General features: G+C 42.0%; 1 pseudogene across 1 annotated transcript; it reads left to right on the forward strand.

Annotated features, from left to right (window-relative positions):
- The first annotated feature begins 1,705 nt into the window (after positions 1-1,705).
- Gm4541 (predicted gene 4541) lies at positions 1,706-21,856 on the forward strand (annotated as a pseudogene). The gene is made up of 3 exons (NR_033693.2): positions 1,706-1,799; positions 9,195-9,537; positions 21,799-21,856. The product of NR_033693.2 is annotated as a predicted gene 4541 (transcript).
- The last annotated feature ends 35 nt before the right edge of the window (positions 21,857-21,891 follow it).

Below are 21,891 nucleotides of genomic sequence, written 5' to 3' on the forward strand. Positions count from 1 at the left end.
CTAGTAGTGTTCCACACCCAGCCAGCCATGCTTAAAAACAAATTATAAAGTTGATATAAAAACTTGACAAACTTCCCATAATATGTATAAATATTAAATATCTATCTATCTTTCTATCTATCTATCTATCTATATTTACATTGATCTTCCATGAACATTTTGAAGCTGCCCAATGATTGGGTAAGACTCAGATAAGATGGAACCCTGTATAGTTTTCCCATATATCTACAGTAGTTTAATCTGTACATTAGGTATAACAGATTATTAATAATAATAACTTATAATAAATTAGAGCAACAATAATTATAAAAGTAAAGGTCAATACTATTGAGTTCTTTTTTTTAAGATTTATTTATTTATTTTATATATATGGGTGCACTGTAGCTGTACAGATAATTGTGAGCCTTCATGTGGTTGTTGGGAATTGAATTTTTAAGACCTCTGCTCACTCCAATCAGCCCCACCTGCTCTGGTCAACTCCGCTCGCTCAGGCACACTGTAGCTGTTTTCAGACGCGCCAGAAGAGGGCGTCAGATTTCACTATGGATGGTTGTGAGCCACCATCTGGTTGCTGGGATTTGAACTCAGGATCTTTGGAAGAGCAGTCAGTGCTCTTACCCATTGAGCCATCTCACCTGCCCCACTATTGGGTTCTTTATTTCTGGGATTTACCACTAATTTTTAAAATGTATTACATTTATTTATTCATCTATAAATTGTGTGTGAGCGGACAACTTACAGGAGTACGTCTTCTCCTTCCACCACGTGGATCTTAGGGATTGAACTCGGGTCTTCAAGGCTTGATGTCAGGTAGAACCAGCTGAGCCTTCTCACTGATGGCCCCTCCCCCACTTAATATTTTCAAATATTGCCAAATTTTGACAGTGGGCAGCCTAAGCCAGGAAAAGCAAGCCTTGGTAATCATAGTTAGAGGTTGAAATTTTGCCACAAGTGAACACACCTGTAGTCTTAGCACTCAGAAGGCTGAGGCAGGAAGAGCCCGAGTTCAAGGCCAGCCTGAACTTTATAGTGGGAAGAAGCAGAGATAAAGAAATTGCCTACCCTCATATATGCTCCTCTTAAATGCTAGATAGTGATGGAACAAATAAAATAACATTAAAGAGGATGAAGGGATCTGAGCTTCCCATCCATCTCTTCAGGAAGATGGGGGAGGGATTCCTACAGTCAGAAACCTCGGAGACCTCTATCCGGAGTGCATCGTGAATCCTACACCAAGATTCACTGCAATATCCGCTATCTGTAGAATACCAGAAACTGAGGGCTCAAAGCCACACCCATCCTCCGACATCAATCACATCCTTCTTCTTCTAGCCAACACCCGCCCCCCCCACCCCCCCCAGACCAATGAAAGGAAGTGACGCATTGGTCAATCACATGGCACCATAGACCTTTCTGCCCAGTTCCAGCTGCCATGTATTAAGGACTAATTGGAAGCCCCTGGGCGGTGAGTCAGCAAATCTTCGGCTTTTTCCCTCTTGTATGCATTTATTTTCTTTATTATTTGAGGAGGTTGTATGTGCACTTCATTTTGCTTCCCTTTTTCCTTCCTCATGCCTTGACACACCAGAACTAGTTTGCATCCTGTGTTATGGCTATTTGGATGACTTTCGTTTTAGCAGGGTAGCCTAGACACTTTGCGGTACTTATATTTAACTATTTAACTGTTTTTTTTTTTAAAGGAAAACAAAAATTACTACTAGACTGAATCCTCTAACGCTTGCTCTGGCTGGATCCACAGACAATCCTGCTGACTTTATCTGTCTTCTTCCTACTTCGAAGTAAGTAGAGGGACCACAAGAGATTGTTAGCTGGAGACCTCAGAGGAGCGGGTGCTCATGAGGCCTCGCAGATACAAAGAGAAAATAAATAATGTGTAGGCATCGTGAGGGTTGGATACCGGGGAATGTAGAGAGTAGAGATATATTTATGTATTTATATTCATGTTTGTGAGGCCGAGAATCAGGAGAACCCACAAAGAATCAGGCAGATGTGGACACACTGAGTATTTGTGTCCAAGCCCAAGCCTTTCATATGAGTTCACCACCGAGGCCAGAGAGATCTTGATATTCCATTTCCAGGGTATAATCCTTTGAAGACTTGCTTTTTTTCTTTTTCCTTTTTCTTGGCTGTTAGGTAAATGCATGGGCAAAGACTGCCCTTGCATATCAATAAAAGGGGTCTTTACTGTTGGCTGGAGTGTGGAGTTGTGTCTCCTGGGGTTAAACAAATATATCAAAGTCCTGACCTCTAATACCTCAAAAGGTGGCAAGAAGAGATTGATGTGGATTTAATTTAGTCATTCTAAGGGTAACCCTGTGGAGACCAAAACAAGGGAAGAATTATATGATAATGAAGGCAGATATTGGAGTTAAATAGCTACAAGAAAAAGACAAGATTTTCAACAAATCTGGGGCTTTGAAGGGGCAGGCCAGGGGTTCCCTGATGGAGAGTGTGAAGCCACTGATCCCCTACCTCAGAAAGTGTGAGGCAATTCAATTGCTAGAGGTTTTGGTGTTTTTGGAGTTGGTTGGTTTTTTTGACAGTGTCTCAAGGACTGTAAGCTAGCTGAAAAATCATTGTATAGCCAAGGGTGACCTTGAACTTCTAATCCTCTTCCTTTCACTTCCCAGGTTCTGGTATTACAGGTGTGCACCACCACATCTGATTTTCTGTGTTGCTAGGATGGAACCCAGGGCTCTGTACACACTAAGCTGGCATGCTGCCAGTCAACCCACATCCCTAATGGAAGTTCTGTAGTTTTAAACCACTTAGTTTATGTCATTTTGTAACAGAGACCCCTGCAAATTTACCTGTAGTATTTTACCAAAAATAACTCAGGGTCAGGGTTTATGTTCTGGAAATATAAATGATGTTTTTCAGAACCACAGTATATCAAAGCCAGGAAATTAGCAGTAGCAGGATACTGTTGGCCAACATAAAAACTTTAATATTTACGCTGGTATGATGTCACATGCCCTTGATCCCAGCACCAAAACCAGGTAAAATAATAATGAATGATAAAAAGAGAGTCAAAGTCAGTAGATTGTTTTGAGAGGTCCCAAAAGGTCTAATTTTTTAAAAAATATATAAATAATGTATATAAACAAACAAATAAATAAGAAGGTAGTCATGGTATCACAGGATGAATACCATTTCAGAATTCAGGAGGCAGAGGCAGGCTGTATCAGTTCAAGGACAGCCTGGTCAACATAGCAAGTTCTAGGACAGCCAGGGCTACACAGAGGAAACCCTGTCTTAAAACAAAACAAACAAACAAAAAGCTAAAGAAGCCTGGGAGTGGTGGGACATGCTTTTAACCCCAGTACTCAGGAGGAAAAGACAGTGGGATCTCTGAGTTCCAGGCCAGCCTGCTCCATAGAGTGAGTTACAGAACATCAGGGTTACACAGAGAAACCCTGTCTCATAAACCAAAAACAGCAGCAGCAGCAGTAACAACAACAAAAACTACTTAATGTTTCTAGTGTATTGTTTCTTAAGTGGTTGGGTGTGAACATTTGTTAACACTTCCAGCATGCAGCCTGTGCCTCAAACAATTGGGGTTCTGGGACAAGTTTGTGTGCTTGCTCATCCTCCCAACCTCCGAACCCTGTGAGGTGTGTGTGTGTATGTGTGTGTGTGTGTGTGTGTGTGTAAGTGTGTAAATAATTTCTGGAGCAACAATCTTTTGACCCAAGTTACAGGTGAAGATGTTGGAATCTAAAGTCTTAGGGAGGAATTTGTTTCACCCGTAAAGTTAGCCTTCAGCCTTTCCCTTAGGGCTGAAGGTAAGCTTGGTGGTAAGCATGCTTGCTAACCTGCTCAAAGCTGGAACCAAAAGCCCTTCAATAAGCAGAAATGGAAATCGAGGGATGTCATTTTAAAGAACCAGTATATGTGAACTAAACCATCAGTTTGACTGGGTTGGGAGTTGTGACTGTCCCTGCTTTTAGTGCCTGCAGGGTATGTGGTGAGGTTTCTGGACGCTAACTAATGCTTCTTATTCATTTGTTATTTGCTTTTCCATCGTTTGTTTGTTTGATTGATTGTTTTTCTTTTGTCATTGTTGTTTGGTTGTTGTTTTTGTTTGGTTTGTTTTTGTTTTGAGACAAGGTCTCACTTTGTAGCCTTGTCCTGCTTCAAATTCACAGAGCTACACCTCCCTCTGCCACCTGTGTGCTAGGATTAAAGGCCTGCACCACCTGGTGACTTTTGTTATTGTTCTTCAAGACAGGGATTCTCCATGTAGCTCTGGTTGTTCTGTAACTTACTCTGTAGAACAGGCTGGCCTTGAACTCAGAGATTCCCTTGTCTGCCTCCTGAGTGCTGGGACCAATGGTGTGTGTCACCACCGCCTGGCTTATTTTTTTAAAATTAAACCTGTTAGTGGTTCTCAAAGAATCTACTGAACTGACTTTGAGTCAGTCTCTCTCTCTCTCTTTCTCTCTCTCTCTCATTACTATTTCCTTCTGATTTGGGTTGATGTCTTTGTTGTTTCTCATGTAAAGTACATGATTTGCTCATGAAATTTCAAGCTAAATATAGTCCCGTTAGTGCTCCCCATACATGCACAAATGTGGGATCACTCATATGAACACTGGCAACTACCAGGGGTGTGTCCTCCTCACGGAAGACTGGTTCTCCTTCTCAGTAGCTGTCAAATACCATTAGCTCCTCAGTCAGGAGTGGGACCTTACACCCCCTCTTCCATCCATGCAAGAATGTTGACTGGCTTGGTCTTGCTCAGGCAACCCCAGCCACTGAGAGTCTGTGTGAGCAACAACTGCATCATGCCCCAGAGACCGCTTTTCACAGTTCTTCTTCCCGTATTCTGGCATTTAAATTCTTTCCAAAATTCCCCCCATCAGATTATTTCAGAAGCAACGTCTCATCTAAGGAATATTCATGGTTGAGGCAGACCCTTTTCTGTTTGCAGCTTCAGACACAAGGAAGACTGCCTGTAACTTTGCAGTTCTGCAAACTGCTGGCCACCAATTAGAGGAGATTGGGGCAGGGGTTGGGCCTCCTGGTTTCAATATGTGATTCTTTGATCTCTAAGTTCAGAGCACACTGAAAATGGACCACAGCAATTTATTTCTTACAGTGACCATGAGAGATGAGGGGCTGCTGCAGGTATGTTGGCCTGAGCAGAAGTCTGGTCTGGGTTCTTCTACGTTTCCTCTTCCTGCAGTGTCTGATCTAGTTGGGTTGTCACTAATGATGGGAAAACAGACCCACACCACAGTGGTAGCTGGCTGTGGAATTATTTTCAGACCCCCCTTCTCACACACACACTCAGACAAAGCCAGGATTTGTGGATTCAACAAAGAAATTAATTTCAGAGCAAGCCAGATTGAGGGCAAGTTGAATTCTTTAAAGAAAGTAAAAAAGAAAAAAAAAAAAAAAAGAAAAGTACTTCAGGAAAAAGAGAGAGAGAGAGAAAGAGAATGAGAGAATGAGAGAGAGAATGAAAATAGGAAATGGGCTTTTCAAGGGAGACTCACAGTTTCTTGGCAGTGGATAGACATAGAATCTTAATGGCTCTCAAGTTACATTTCTAAGGTTGCTAAGAAATATCACACACACACACACACACACTTGCACACACTTTGTGGTGTAATTTGTGGTGCTGGAGTGTAATTTGTGGTGCTGGAGAGACAGCTCAGTGATTAAAAGTGTTTGCTGCTCTTCTAGAGGACCCACGTTTGGTTCTGACATGAGTGACTCACCGCTGCCTGTAAACTCCAGTTTTAGTCTACTGATAATCATCTTCTGGCCTCTGCGCACATCACACACACACACACACACACACACGACACACACACACACACACACACACACACACACACACACACACACACATTGGGGGGGGGCGGGATTTTTAAAGTATTTTTAAAAGAATGTTATTTTGTAATGTTAAAAATTAAAGGCATTGAGGCTTGGGAGAGTGCAGCAGGTGGACTGCAGAGCTGAAGTGGACCAAGCATACTGTAGCCTTGGGCTTCTGCAGCCTAAGGCCTTCCTTTTCCGCACCACTTGCTGGGTCCCTGTTTCCAGGGTGCACAGTGGAGAAGGACCAGGCGGTGCCATGGAGCTGCCCTCTGCTGGTATGCTGCGGAGCTGCAGTCCCTGCTCCAAGCCAATGTCTCCAAGGCCTTTCCCAGCTCCTTCCCCAGTGGTCTGCGGGTCTCCAACATCCATCTTCCTTTGCCCTGGCCTTTGCCATCACTGCGCACTACTTGGCTGTGCACACCCTTGGACTATTGGGCAGCGTGCTTGTTTAGCATCATCCTGCTGAAGCCACCATGTTGAGTTTGCATCCTGAGGTTCCACAAGGTCGATTGGACTGTTGCTGCTGCTGTTGATTTTAGGTCTTATGTCCCTGTTTTGGAGAAAAACATAATTACCACCTCTGTTTAGTTGAAATCAAATTAGCTCTTGGATAAATGAGTGAAGATTTCGCTCCACCTGCAAGGCTGGCTGACTTTAGGCTCAGGGCAAAGAGGAGCAGGTCCAGGCATCCTTCCAGGGACCTGGATGGGGGGAAGATGAGGGAGGAGGAAAGAGCGATAAAGAAAGAAGAGATGCCCTGATTTGAGCCTTTGTGCCTGTGGCTCCTTACTTCTGAAGATTAGAGTATTTTAATACCTTCAACTGTTACCCATCAGTAAATGCCGTGTGTCCCCTTTTTAAAAAAAAAAATATGTAAAGGTTTTTTCTCAACACACAAAGTTTAAGGTGCCTTTATGAGGGGTATTGTCTAAGACAGGAAAAAAACGAGTTAGAGAATAAAGGTCATGTGTTATTCTAGTCCAGTGTTTCTCTACCTTCCTAATGCCGTGTCCCTTTAATAGAGTTCCTCACGTGGTAACCACCAACCATAAGATTTTTTTCGTTGCTACTTAATAGCTGTAATTTTACTACTGTTATGAATCACAATGTAAATATCTGATTTGCAGGATATCTGATTTGCGACCCCAGTGAAAGGGTCACTCGATCCTTAAGGGGTCACAAGCACAGACTGAGAACCTCTGTTTTAGCCAGAAATAAACACAGCCTAATTCCTTATATATTTTGTTATACTTGGTGGGGATGTCTTCAGAAAGACATCCTGGCCCTAAGTGATGATACTGTTATGATAATAGCATCATAAGTACTGTCCTGTATCAGCATTCTACCTGGTATCACAGAAGTAGAGGTACCAGTATTCTTTTAACATTTATGGGTGTGTGTGTGCCTGCCTGCAGAGTCTATAAGAGGGTGTCAGATCCCCTGGAGCTAAAGTTACAGGCAGCTGGGAGACCCCTAGTGTAGGTGCTGCAAACCACATGTGAATCTTCTGCAAGAGCACCAAATGCTCTTAAGTGCTGGGCTACCACTCCAGCCACATCAGTAGTTCTTTAGAGTAATAAATCTCATCTCGTTGTTTTCCAAGTGATGTAGCAGTGGTTCTCAACCTGCGGGTCAGTGTTTGAGGGGTCAGTGACTATTTCACAGGAGTTACCCAGGACCTTAGGAAAATAGATATGTACACTGGTATTCATAAAGTCTCAAAATTACAGAACTAGCAAAATTAACATTATAGTTGGAGGTCACCAAAAACATGAGAAACTGTATGGAATGGTTTCATCTTTGAGACCATTGAAAACCACTGTTGTTTTAGTGATGCTTTCAATGAGATGAGAGTTAAAATGCCCTTATTTATCACACACAACGAACAGTGCAATATGTGATGAGTTAGTGTGGAGATGGGGACTGGGGTGTTTGTGTGGAAGCCAGATACTGACATCAAGTGTCTTCCTCCATTACTCTCTACCTGGTTGTTGACACAGGATCTCTCTGTAAACCTGAAGCTCAGCAAATCTGGCTAAACAAAGCTGGCCTGCAGGCTTCAGGGATCCTCCTGGGTCTGCCTTCCCAGTGCTGGGATCGCAGGACTGGGCCATCACACTCTTTTTTTCCCTTACCTATATCCTACCCCAACCACACTTTCCCCTAATTACTCTTCTCCCAGTCCCCCTCACATACACTTCCCTGTCCCCTAGATCCCCCTCTACTTCATTTCCCTTCAAAATAAGAGTAAGCCTCCCAGGGATGTCCATTAAACACCGCAAAGCAAATATAGTAAGCCTGGGCACAAACCCTCATATCAAAGCTGGATGAGGCAACCCAGTAGGTAGAAAAGGGTTTCAAGTGCAGGGGGAGGAGTTAGGGACACCCTTCACTTCTGCTGTTCGGGTGGGGGGGTCCCAGGAAATCAACAAGCTGCACAATCATAACATCTATGCAGAGAACCTAGTGCAGACCCATGCAGGCTGTGCAATGGTCTCTTTAAGTCTTTTTGTTTGTTTGTTTGTTTGTTTGTTTGTTTTTTGTTTTTTTGTTTTGTTTTGTTTTTTGAGACAGGGTTTCTCTGTGTAGCCCGGGCTGTCCTGGCACTCACTTTGTAGACCAGGCTGGCCTCGAACTCAGAAATCTGCCTGCCTCTGCCTCCTGAGTGCTGGGACTAAAGGCGTGTGCCACCATGCCTGGCCTCTTTAAATCTTTATGAGCCTCAGTGAGCTCTGCTTAGTTGATTCTGTGTGATGTGTTCTCATGGTGTCCTTGACCCCTCTGGCTTCTACAGCCCTTCCTCCCCTTCTTCTGTGGGGTTCTCCTGACTTCGCCTAGTGTCTGGCTGTGGGTCCCTGCATCTGCTCCTCTCTGTTTCTGGACATTGCCTCTGATGATAATCAAGCTAGGCACTGATGTATGAATATAACAGAAAAATCATTTCTTTAACTTCTTTTTTTTGCCAATTGTGTTTGGTTCCATCTTTGATCTATGTGCTGAGCAGCCTCTGGTTCCTGGCCATCAACATAGTCTCAGACATGGGCTCCCTCTTATGGTGTGGGCCTCAAGTTGTACCAGTCATTGGTTGGCCACTCTCAAAATTTCTGTATCATCATTGCCCCAGCACATCTTGCAGGCAAGACTTACAGTAGTTTGAAGATTCTGTGGCTGCACACCCTGCTTGTTACATAAATGCTGACACAGCTTATGTTCCTACACTTGTGCAGCAAACACTTTACCAGCTCCACCACTTCCCCATTCCCCACCCCACCCCCCCCCCCTTTTTTTTTTTTTTTTTTTGCTTTGTGCTTAATAACTCAGCTGCTTGCCTGATTTTCCCACAGATCCCATCTGTTTCTTACTCCTGGTATTCACCTCTCTGAAGACGCATCTCTCTTCCTTAAGACACGATGGCATCATTTTTTTCTGATTTTGGCCTTATGTGGTACTTGGAAGAGCTAAACAAGAAAGAATTCATGAAATTTAAGGAATTACTCCAACAGGAGATTTTGCAGTTGGGGCTGAAACAGATTTCTTGGACCGAAGTGAAGAAGGCATCTCGTGAAGACCTTGCCAACTTACTGTTGAAACATTATGAGGAGAAGAAAGCCTGGGATATGACCTTCAAAATCTTCCAGAAGATGAATAGGCAGGATCTCATGGAGAGGGCAGGAAGAGAGATTGCTGGTGAGTTGGTCAAAGCTGCTTTACAGTGGGTGAGGATCATGCCATAGTTTTGATAACTGTTCTTCATGCCCGTCTACCCTAGGGCCATTGGGTGTCATGGGATATTCTTCTGCTTGGGAAAGGAGGCACCTTCATGTAGACACATTAGGTCTAGTCTGTGTATCAAATGTATGAGGGTAGCATGCCCTAGCCTATTTGGTTAAACTTCTACCCAGGACATTAATAATGTTCCCCTTAATCTAAACTGGAGCCTTAACTCTATAGTGAAATGGTAACACTGAGAATTTAGGGAATAGCAACAGAAGACACCAGCAATAAATCATATATATAGGGTCTAGGAAGATGGCTTTGTCTGCTTGCTATGTAAACATGACAGTCTGACTTTGCATCTCAGCAACCACATAAAAACAAGGCATTGTAGCAAGTGGTCAGTCAGTTTGGCAAGTTTTAAGCCAACTTAAAAAAAAGTCTCAAAAAAAATGAGATAGAGCCAGGCAGTGGTGGCACATGCCTTTAATCCCAGCACTCAGGAGGCAGAGGCAGGCGGATTTCTGAGTTCGAGGCCAGCCTGGTCTACAGAGTGAGTTCCAGGACAGCCAGGACTATACAGAGAAACCCCGTCTTGAAAAAAAAATGAGATGGAGTGCCTACAGAGAACCTTGGCTCTGTTTTCAGAATCTACCTGGTGCTTCACAACAATCCATAACTCCAGTTTCAGGGTATTCAATGCCTTCTTCTATCATCTTAGAGCACTGCACAATTCTGGTGTGCATGCCTGCATGCAGACAAAAACATCTATTCACATAAATTGAAAACAAATCTTTTAAAAAGCAGAGAGTATTTGAAGAAGACACCAATGTCAACCTGTGCCCACCCCCTCACCCTCCCACATACATATCACATATGTATTTGAAACATTTATGTACTACAATGTGAAACAGATTTATCAGACTATGTTGTGACTGTGGATGTTTTGATTTTAACAAGCAAAATCTTATATAAAAAATCCATGTTTTGTGAACACTGTGATATAAGAGTCAGACATGTCCTTATTCTGGTATAAGATATTATGGCTGCTTTAAGGCTCCATTCATTTCTTTGTCCTTGAGGTTCCATGATAAGCCTGGATGTAGGATTTTTTCTAAGCCCAGCCTTCTTGGGATTCACTAGTTGTCTTAGATCTGCAGCTATATGATATTCTTTACTCTTCAGTCTATATTGGTTTAAAGATTGTCTCTGTGCTATTCTTTATATCCCACCTTCTTCTGGGATTCTAGTTGCACATATTTAAATCTTCATTTCATAATCAAAATACATAAGAACAGTTAGAAATTATATTATCTACATATAGGAGTAGCTGCATATATGTATGTGCCCCATGCATGGACAGTGCCCTTGAAAGCTAGAAATGGACATCAGAGCTTCTGGTACTAGACTTACAGAATGTGGATGATGTCATGTGAATGCTTAGAATTGAACCCAGGTCCTCTTGGTGCTTTTAACCACTCAGCTCTCTTGAATGTCATGCATGTATATCTTTATACAATAACTTGTATATATCTCCTTTTCTTTTTTCTTTTTTTATTAGATATTTTCTTTTTTTTTTTTTTTTTTTTTCCATTTTTTATTAGGTATTTCGCTCATTTACATTTGCAATGCTATACCAAAAGTCCCCCATAGCCACCCACCCCCTCTCCCCTACCCACCCACTCCCCTTTTATGGCCCTGGCGTTCCCCTGTACTGGGGCATATAAAGTTTGCGTGTCCAATGGGCCTCTCTTTCCAGTGATGGCCGACTAGGCCATCTTTTGATGCATATGCAGCTAGAGTCAAGAGCTCCGGGGTACTGGTTAGTTCATAATGTTGTTCCACCTATAGGGTTGCAGATCCCTTTAGCTTCTTTGGTACTTTCTCTAGCTCCTTCATTGGGGGCCATGTGATCCATCCAATAGCCGACTGTGAGCGTCCACTTCTATGTTTGCTAGGCCCAGGCATACTCTGACAAGAGACAGCTATATCAGGGTCCTTTCAGCATAATCTTGCTAGTGTATGCAATGGTGTCAGCATTTAGAAGCTGATTATGGGATGGATCCCCGGATATGGTAGTGTCTACATGGTCCATCCTTTTATCTCAGCTCCAAACTTTGTCTCTGTAACTCCTTCCAAGGGTGTTTTGCTCCCACTTCTAAGGAGGGGCATAGTGTTCACACTTCAGTCTTCATTTTTCTTGAGTTTCATGTGTTTAGGAAATTGTATCTTATATCTTGGGTATCTTAGGTTTTGGGCTAATATCCACTTATTTATTTACATTTCAAATGTTATCCCCTTTCCTAGTTTCCCCTCTGAAAATCCCCTATCCCCTCCCCCTGCTCCCCATCTCATCCACTTCCATTCCTGGTCCTGGCATTCCCCTATACTGGGGCATAGAGCTTTCACAGGACCAAGGGCCTCTCCTCCCATTGATGACCAACTAGGCCATCCTCTGCTACATATATAGCTAGAGCCACAAGTTCCACCATGTGTTTTCTTTGATTGGTGAAGGAGGTCTGGGGGGGTACAGGTTAGTTCATATTGTTCCTTCTATGGGTCTTCAGTCCCCTTCAGCTCTCTGGCTCCTTCATTGGGGACCTTGTGCTCCATCCAATGGATGAGTGTGAGCATCCACTTCTGTATTTGCCAGGCACTGGCAGAGCCTCACAAGAGACAGCTATATTAGGCTCCTGTCAACAAAATCTTGCTGGCATATGCAATAGTGTCTGGGTTTGGTGGTTGTTAATGTGGTGGATCCCCACGTGGGGCTTTCTCTGGATGGTCATTCCTTCAGGCTCTGCTCCAAACATTGTCTCTGTAACTCCGTCAATGGGTATTATGTTCACCATTCTAAGAAGGAACAAAATATCCACACTTTGGTCTTCCTTCTTCTTGAGTTTCATGTGTTTTTTTGCAAATTGCATCTTGGGTATTCTAAGTTTCTGGGCTAATATCCACTTATCAGTAAGTGCATATCACATGTGTTCTTTTGTGATTGGGTTACCTCACTTAGGATGATATCCTCCAGATCCATCCATTTGCCTAAGAATTTCATAAATTGTTTTTAACTGCTGAGTAGTACTCCATTATGTAAATGTACCACATTTTCTGTATCCATTTTTCTGTTGAGGGACATCTGGGTTCTTTCCAGCTTCTGGCTATTATAAATAAAGCTGCTATGAACATATTGGAGCACGTGTTCTTATTACAAGTTGGAACATCTTCTGGGTATATGCCCAGTAGAGGTATTGCTGGATCTTCCGGTAATACTATGTCCAATTTTCTGCAAAACTGATTTCCAGAGTGGTTGTACATGCTTGCAATCTCACCAACAATGGAGGAGTGTTCCTCTTTCTCCATATCCTTGCCAGCATCTGCTGTCACATGAATTTTTGATCTTAGCCATTCTGACTGGCGTGAGGTGGAATCTCAGGGTTGTTTTGATTTGCATTCCCCTGATGATTAAGGATGTTGAACATTTTCTCAGGTACCTCTCAGCCCTTTGGTATTTCAGTTGAAAATTCTCTGTTTAGCTCTGTACCCCATTTTCTTCCATTATATATATATATATATATATATATATATATATATATATATATATATATATATAATTACGTAATTTCCTCAATTACATTTCCAATGCTATCCCAAAAGTCCCCCATACCCTCCCCCACTCCCCTACCCACCCATTCCCACTTTTTGGCCCTAGCGTTCCCCTGTACTGGGGCATGTAAAGTTTGCCTGTCCAATGGGCCTCTCTTTCCAGTGATGGCCGACTAGGCCATCTTTTGATACATATGCAGCTAGAGTCAGGAGCTCCGGGGTACTGGTTAGTTCATAATGTTGCACCTACAGGGTTGCAGATCTCTTTAGCTCCTTGGTTACTTTCTCTAGCTCCTCCACTGGGGGCCCTGTGATCCATCCAATAGCTAACTGTGAGCATCCACTTATGTGTTTGCTAGGCCCCGGCATAGTCTCACAAGAGACAGCTATATCAGGGTCCTTTCAGGAAACGCTTGCTAGTGTATGCAATGGTGTCATCGTTTGGAGGCTAATTATGGGATGGATCCCTGGATATGGCAGTCTCTAGATGATCCATCCTTTTGTCTCAGCTTCAAACTTTGTCTCTGTAACTCCTTCCATGGGTGATTGTTTCCAATTCTAAGGGGCAAAGTGTCCACACTTTGGTCTTCGTTCTTCTTCAGTTTCATGTGTTTTACAAATTGTCTCTTATATCTCGGGTACACTAAGTTTCTGGGCTAATATCCACTTATCAGTGAGTACATATCATTTGAGTTCTTTTGTGATTGTGTTACCTCACTCAGGATGATGCCCTCCAGGTCCATACATTTGCCTAGGAATTTCATAAATTCATTCTTTTTAATAGCTGAGTAGTACTCCATTGTGTAAACGTACCACATTTTTTGTATCCATTCCTCTTTTGAGGGGCATCTGGGTTCTTTCCAGCTTCTGGCTATTATAAATAAGGCTGCTATGAACATAGTGGAGCATGTGTCCTTCTTACCGGTTGGGACATCTTCTGGATATATGCCTAAGAGAGGTATTGCGGGATCCTCCGGTAGTACTATGTCCAATTTTCTGAGGAACTGCCAGACTGATTTCCAGAGTGGTTGTAAAAGCTTACAATCCCACCAACAATGAAGGAGTGTTCCTCTGTCTCTACATCCTCGCCAGCATCTGCTGTCACCTGAATTTTTGATCTTAGCCATTCTGATTGGTGTGAGATGGAATCTCAGGGTTGTTTTGATTTGCATTTCTCTGATGATTAAGGATGCTGAGCATTTTTTCAGGTGCTTCTCAGCCATTCGGTATTCCTCAGGTGAGAATTCTTTGTTTAGCTCTGAGCCCCATTTTTAAATGGGGTTATTTGATTTTCTGGAGTCCACCTTCTTGTGTTCTTTATATATATTGGATATTAGTCCCCTATCTGATTTAGGATAGGTAAAGATCCTTTCCCAATCTGTTGGTGGCCTTTTTGTCTTATTGACGGTGTCTTTTGCTTTGCAGAAGCTTTGCAATTTTATGAGGTCCCATTTATCGATTCTTGATCTTACAGCACAAGCCATTGCTGTTCTATTCAGGAATTTTTCCCCTGTACCCATATCTTCAAGGCTTTTCTCCACTTTCTCCTCTATAATTTTCAGAGTCTCTGGTTTTATGTGGAGTTCCTTGATCCACTCAGACTTGAGCTTTGTAAAAAGAGATAAGAATGGATCTATTCTCATTCTTCTACATGATAACCACGAGTTGCGCCAGCACCATTTGTTAAAAATGCTGTCTTTTTTACACTGGATGGTTTTAGCTCCCTTGTCGAAGATCAAGTGACCATAGGTGTATGGGTTCATTTCTGGGTCTTCAATTCCATTCCATTGATCTACCTGTCTGTCTCTGCACCAGTACTATGCAGTTTTTATCACAATTGCTCTGTAGTACAGCTTGAAGTCAGGCATGGTGATTCCCCCAGAGGTCCTTTTATTGTTGAGAATATTTTTTGCTATCCTAGGTTTTTTGTTATTCCAGATGAATTTGCAAATTGTTCTTTCTAATTCATTGAAGAATTGAGCTGGGATATTGATGGGAATTGCATTGAATCTGTAAATAGCTTTTGGCAAGATAGCCATTTTTACTATATTGATCCTGCCAATCCATGAGCATGGGAGATCTTTCCATCTTCTGAGATCTTCGATTTCTTTCTTCAGAGACTTGAAGCTCTTATCATACATATCTTTCACTTTCTTAGTTATAGTCACACCCAGGTATTTTATATTATTTGTGATTATTGTGATGGGTGTTGTTTCCCTAATTTCTTTCTCAGCCTATTTATCTTTTGTGTAGAGAAAGGCCACTGATTTGTTTGAGTTAGTTTTATATCCAACTACTTCACTGAAGTTGTTTATCAGGTTTAGGAGTTCTCTGGTGGAATTTTTAGGGTCACTTATATATACTATCATATCATCTGCAAATAATGATATTTTTGACATCTTCTTTCCAATTTGTATCCCCTTGATCTCCTTTTGTTATCGAACTGCTCTGGCTAGGACTTCAAGTACTAAATTGAATAGGTAGGGAGAAAGTGGGCAACCTTGTCTAGTCCCTGAGTTTAGTAGGACTGCTTCAAGTTTCTCTCCATTTAGTTTGATGTTGGCTACTGGTTTGCTGTATATTGCTTTTATTGTGTTTCAGAATGGGCCTTGAATTCCTGATCTTTCCAAGACTTTTAACATGAATGCGCATTGGATTTTGTCAAATGCTTTTTCCGCATCTAAGGAGATGATCATGTGGTTTTTCTCTTTGAGTTTGTTTATATAGTGGATTACATTGATGGATTTCCGTATATTAAACCATCCCTGAATCCCTGGCATGAAGCCTACTTAGTCATGATGGATGATCTTTTTGATGTGTTCTTGGATTTGGTTTGCAAGGAATTTATTGTGTATTTTTGAATCGATATTCATAAGTTAAATTGTTTTAAAGTTCTCTTTCTTTGTTGGGTCTTTGTGTGGTTTAGGTACCAGAGTAATTGTGGCTTCATATCATGAATTGGGTGGAGTACCTTCTGTTTCTATTTTGTGAAATAGTTTAAGGATAATGGGAATTAGGTCTTCTTTGAAGGTCTGATAGAACTCTGCACTAAACCCATCTGGTCCCGGGCTTTTTTGATTGGGAGACTATTAATGACTGCTTATATTTCTTTAGGTGATATGGGACTGTTCAGATCATTAATCTGACCTGGATTTAACTTTCATACCTGGTATCTGTCTAGTAAATTCTCCATTTTATCCAGGTTATCCACTCTTGTTGAGTATAGCCTTTTGTAGTAGGATATGATGATTCTTTCATTTCCTCAGGTTCTGTTGTTATGTCTCCCTTTTCATTTCTGATTTTGTTAATTAGGATTCTATCCCTGTGCCCTCTAGTTAGTCTGGTTAAGTGTTTATCTATCTTGTTGGTTTTCTCAAAGAACCAGCACCTGGTTTGGTTGATTCTTTGAATAGTTCTCTTTGTTTCCAATTGGTTGATATCAGCCCTGGATTTGATTATTTCCTGCCGTCTACTCCTCTTGAGTGATTTTGCTTCCTTTTGTTCTACAGCTTTAAGGTGTACTGTCAAGCTGCTAGCATATGCTCTCTCTAGTTTCTTTTTGGAGGCACTCAGAGCTATGAGTTTTTCTCTTAGGGCTGCTTTCATTGTGTCCCATAAGTTTAGGTATGTTTTTGCTTCATTTTCATTAAACTCTAAAAAGTCTTTAATTTCTTTCTTTATTCCTTCCTTGACCAAGGTATCATTGAGTAGAGTGTTGTTTAGCTTCCTCGTCAATGTTGGCTTTCTATTATTTATGTTGTTATTGAAGATCTGCCTTAGTCTGTGGTGATCTGATAGGATGCATGGGACAATTTCAATATTTTGTAACTGTTGAGGTCTGTTTTGTGATAAATTATATGGTCAATTTTAGAGAAGGTACCGTGAGGTACTGTGAAGAAGTTAGATCTTTTTGTTTTAGGGTAGAATGTTCTCTAGATATCTGTTAAATCCACGTGTTTCATAACTTCTGTTAGTTTCACTGTGTCTTTGTTTAGTTTCTGTTTCCAGGTTCTGTCCGTTGATGAGAGTGGGTTGCTAAAGTCTCCCACTACTATTCTGTGCTTAAAAACTGTGTGCTTTGAGCTTCACTAAAGTTACTTTAATGAATATAGATTCCCCTGCATTTGGAGTATAGATATTCAGAATTGAGAATTCAGTGTGGAAGATTTTACCTTTGATGAGCATGAAGTGCCTCTTCTTGTCTTTTATGATAACTTTGGGATCAAAGTCAATTTTATTAGGTATTAGAATGGCTACTCCAGCTTGTTTCTTCAGACCAGTGCTTGGAAAATTGTTTTCCAGCCTTTTACTCTGAGGCAGTGTCTGTCTTTGTCTCTGAGGTGGGTTTCCTGTATGCAACAAAGTGTTGGGTCTCATTTATGTAGCCAGTCTGTTAGTCTATGTCTTTTTATTGGGGAATTGAGTCCATTGATATTAAGAGATATTAAGGAAAAGTAATTGTTGCTCCCTGTTATTTTTGTTGTCAGAGTTGGGATTCTGTTCTTGTGGCTATCTTCTTTTAGGTTTGTTGAGGGATTACTTCCTTGCTTTTTCTAGGATGTCATTTCCCTTCTTGTGTTGGAGTTTTCCTGTTATTTTCCTTTGAAGGGCTGGATTCGTGGAAAGTTATTGTGTGATTTTGGTTTTGTCATGGAATACTTTGGTTTCTCCATCTATGCTAATTGAAAGTTTTGGTATGTATAGTACCCTGGGCTGGCATTTGTGTTCTCTTAGGGTCTGTATAACATCTGTCCAGGATCTTATGCCTTTTATAGTCTCTGGTGAGAAATCTCCTGTAATTCTGATAGGTCTGCCTTTATATGTTACTTGATCTTTTTACCTTACTGCTTTTAATATTCTATCCTTATTTAGTGCATTTGTTGTTCTGATTATTATGTGTCGGGAGGAATTTCTTTTCTGGCCCAGTCTATTTGGAGTTCTATAGGCTTCTTGTATGTTCATGGGCATCTCTTTCTTTAGGTTAGGGAAGTTTTTTTCTATAATTTTGTTGAAGATATTTATTGGCCCTTGAAGTTGAAAATCTTCATTCTCTTCTATATCAATTATCCTTAGGTTTGGTCTTTTCATTGTGTTCTGGATTTCTTGCATGTTTTGAGTTAGTATCTTTGTTCATTTTGCATTCTCTTTGATTGTTGTGCCCATGTTTTCTATGGAATCTTCTGCACCTGAGATTCTCTCTTCCATGTCTTGAATACTGTTCCTGATGCTAGTATCTATGGTTCTTGATTTCTTTCCTAGGATTTCTATCTACAGAATTGTCTCCCCTTGTGATTTCTTTATTGTTTCTACTCCCATTTTTAGTTCCTGTTTGGTAGTGTTTTCCTATACTCTTTTTTGGTGTTTCCTCTTTAAGGGCTTCTAGCTGTTTACATGTATTTTCCTTTATTTCTTTAAGGGAGTTATTTCCTCCTTAAAGTCCTCCATCATCATCATGAAAAGTGACTTTAGATCCATATCTTTTTTTTCTGGTGTGATGTTTTATCCAGGAATTGCTGTGGTGGGAGAGTTTGGTTCTGATTATGCCAAGTAACCTTGTTTCCTGTTGTTTCTGTTGCTTGTCTCCTGCCATCTGATTATCTCAAGTGCTTGCTGCCCTCAATATATCTGATTGGAGCCTGTCCTTCTTATAATCCCAGGTGATTCAGGACTCTTCAGAGTCCAGCTTTCTCTGTGATCCTGTGTTTCCAGGCTTCTGTGAATCTGAGGTTCTGTGGTGTCAGAGTTCTTGGCAGTCAAGTTTCCTCTGAGACCCTGAGATCCTGGTGTGACCAAGCTCCTGTTATCCTGAGAGCCTGGGTGTGTTACAGCACCTGGAAGTGGTGTCTTTTCTGGGGAATGTGGGGCTGTCTGGTATGTTCAAAACCAAGGTGTACCAGCACAGATCAGAAGGAACCCAAGCTCCTGGTCAGGCAAGGCTCCCGTGTCCTTACTCCTGCTGTCACAGGCTTGTCACAGTTGGTTTGGAACAGATGTTGTGTTCCACTCACCTGTGATCCTAAGATCGTGTGGAGAGTCCTCTGGGGACCATGGGACCATCTGTCGAGTTTGTGTTCAAGGTGACCCGGAGTTGGTGATGACCAGAGGGCCTCCTTTTCTTTTCAAAGAGTCTATACTTTAGTTTGGCTTTTGTTTCTCACTGTCCTTAGGCCCTTCATTCCCTGTCCATATATTTCTTTATTATTTTTACTTATTCACTTTATATACTGCTCACTTCCCCCTCCCAGTCACTCTCCCACAATCCTTCCCTCTCGCCCTTTTTTCTTCTCATCTCTTTGAGTGAGGGACAGGTTCAGAGATTCAGTCCAGTATCTTCAAAACAGGAAGCATGGCAGTGACCAGGCGGACGTGGGGCTGGAGGAGCTGAGAGTTCCATCTGTTATCCCAAAGGCAGCTAGCAGAAAACTCACTTCCAGACAACTAGGACAAGGGTATTAAGGCCCATACCCACAGTAACACACCTACTCCAACAAGGCCACTATGTAGGCCAAGCATATACAAACCATCACATCTGTAGACATGATAAATTTTGGGTTAAAAAATTTGTGGGTGGGTTGGTGTCTCTATTGCTTTACTGAAGTTCCTGTCTGGATATAGGAAGTAGCCTACCTATATCCAGGTTCCATGTCCTCAATGTAATGGTCACAGCTAAGATCACCCCCATTGATTCTTGTGCATCTCCCTTGTCCCAGGCTGTGTCTAGTCCTGGAGATGCTCCCCACCTCCTCACCCCCATCAGTTGCAGATTTCCATTCATTTTCATGGCCATATGGCCATATCTCCTGTCCTTCCCTTGAACCCCCCATTTCCCTCCCCATCTCCCTTCCCTCCAGTTCTCTCCCTGCATCTGCCTCTCATGACTCTTTTATTCTCCCTTCTAAGTGAAATTCAAGCTTCTGTGCTTAGGCCTTCCTTCTTGTTTAGCTTCTTTGGTTCTGTGGAGTGTACCATGGTATCTGTATTTTATGGCTGTATTTTTCCACTTTTATGATGCCCTTTGGGAACTGGACTATCTTACGCAGCATGATATTCTCAAGTTCCACCTATTTGCCTGAATAATTCATGATGTCTTGGTTTTTAATAGCTGAATAGTATTTCATTGTGTAGATGTACCACATTTTCTGTATCCATTCTTTAGTTGCAGGACAGCTAGGTTGTTTCCAGTTTCTGGCTATTATGAATTCTCTTCCTGTTGCAGAGTTAGGGTCAGCCCATTCTCAGATAAGGATGTTCCTGACACACAGAGCAATGCAACTGTACTCCAAGGCCAGTGAAAGTCTTCTCATATTAACTAGCATTGTTCTGGGTCTACAGCTTACAAACTTCTAAAAACACACATCATAAGGGGCTGAAGAAATGACTCAGTGACTAGGAACATATCCCACTCTTGCAGAGGACCTGAGTGTGTGTCTGTTGGGAGCAGTGCCAGGCTATTGGGATGCACAGAGACACACATTCATGGAATAGGAAAGTCAGAACTGGTTTGTGGGACCCCAAGCCTGCAGCAAGGCCACAGGGTTCTCATACTCTTGGACATCTAGGAGCCACTGGGAATCTTGAAAGAGCAGAGAATGGAGTCAGGTCAGAGGGCTGAGGACAGCACTAGCCTGGGACAGGGGTGGAGGATGTAAGGGGGAACTCTGGTTTATCCCTGTGGGGTGATTGTCCTCAGCTTGGCAGAGGCAGGCTTGATGGCGGTTGTGGCTGGGAGCACAGAGGTCTCCTATGGGAGAATTAAGTTGTGGCTCTATAGTCAAATGCCTTCTTCATGGCTCCCCACTGCAGATCTTGATGAAAGAGACAATCCATGGTTCTAATCAGTTTATTGGTTGTTCATGGTGGAAAATGAATGCATAATGTGTCATACCCACTTCTCAGTGTAGACCTGAGAATTAAATATCTTCTGCAAGGAGGAATGTCTGGAAAGGGAAGTCTATTGGCTCAACCCTCTGGGCCTAGGTACCTCATTAGCATGGAGAACTCTGTTTTGGGCCTACATGACCATAGGACACATTTCTTTTATATAAGAAGTGTGGTCCATGTTCCAAGTCAGGAGTCTGCCAGGGGGCAGGGAGTCACCTAAGTCTCTGGTGTGTGCCCACTGAGTCTCTGGGTCTCAACCCGCTCTCTTACCAAACTTCCTGGCATGGTTTTACTATCCAACATATGAGTTCAATCCCCAGCACCTATGGGGAGCTGCTCATGGACTGTTGTGAATCCAGCTAGGGGAGGAGGGAGTGGATTTAACACTTCTGACCTCCAAAGGAATCCACTAACATACACATAGTTAAAAATAAATATTTTTGCTGAGCGGTGGTGGCACACGCCTTTAATTCCAGCACTTGGGAGACAGAGGCAGGTGGATTTCTAAGTTTGAGGTCAGCCTGGTCTACAAAGTGAGTTCCAGGACAGCCAGGGCTATACAGAGAAACCCTGTCTCAAAACAACAACAACAACAACAACAACAAACAAAACAATAAATAAATAAATCAATACTTTTAAAGAATACATTCTGAGAATTAAAATGTCTAGGTCAAGCTCTCTGTGGGTGAATGTTTAACTTAACGTTGATATGTTGTGGATTTTTTTCCCTTGTGCTCACTGACTCAGGACACTCAAAGTTATATCAAGTTCATTTGAAGAAGAAGCTGACCCATGATTATGCCAGAAAGTTTAACATCAAAGATCAAGATTCCCTTAAGC

This window comes from Mus musculus, chromosome 7, assembly GCF_000001635.26.
Source record: "Mus musculus strain C57BL/6J chromosome 7, GRCm38.p6 C57BL/6J".
NCBI lineage: Eukaryota > Metazoa > Chordata > Mammalia > Rodentia > Muridae > Mus > Mus musculus.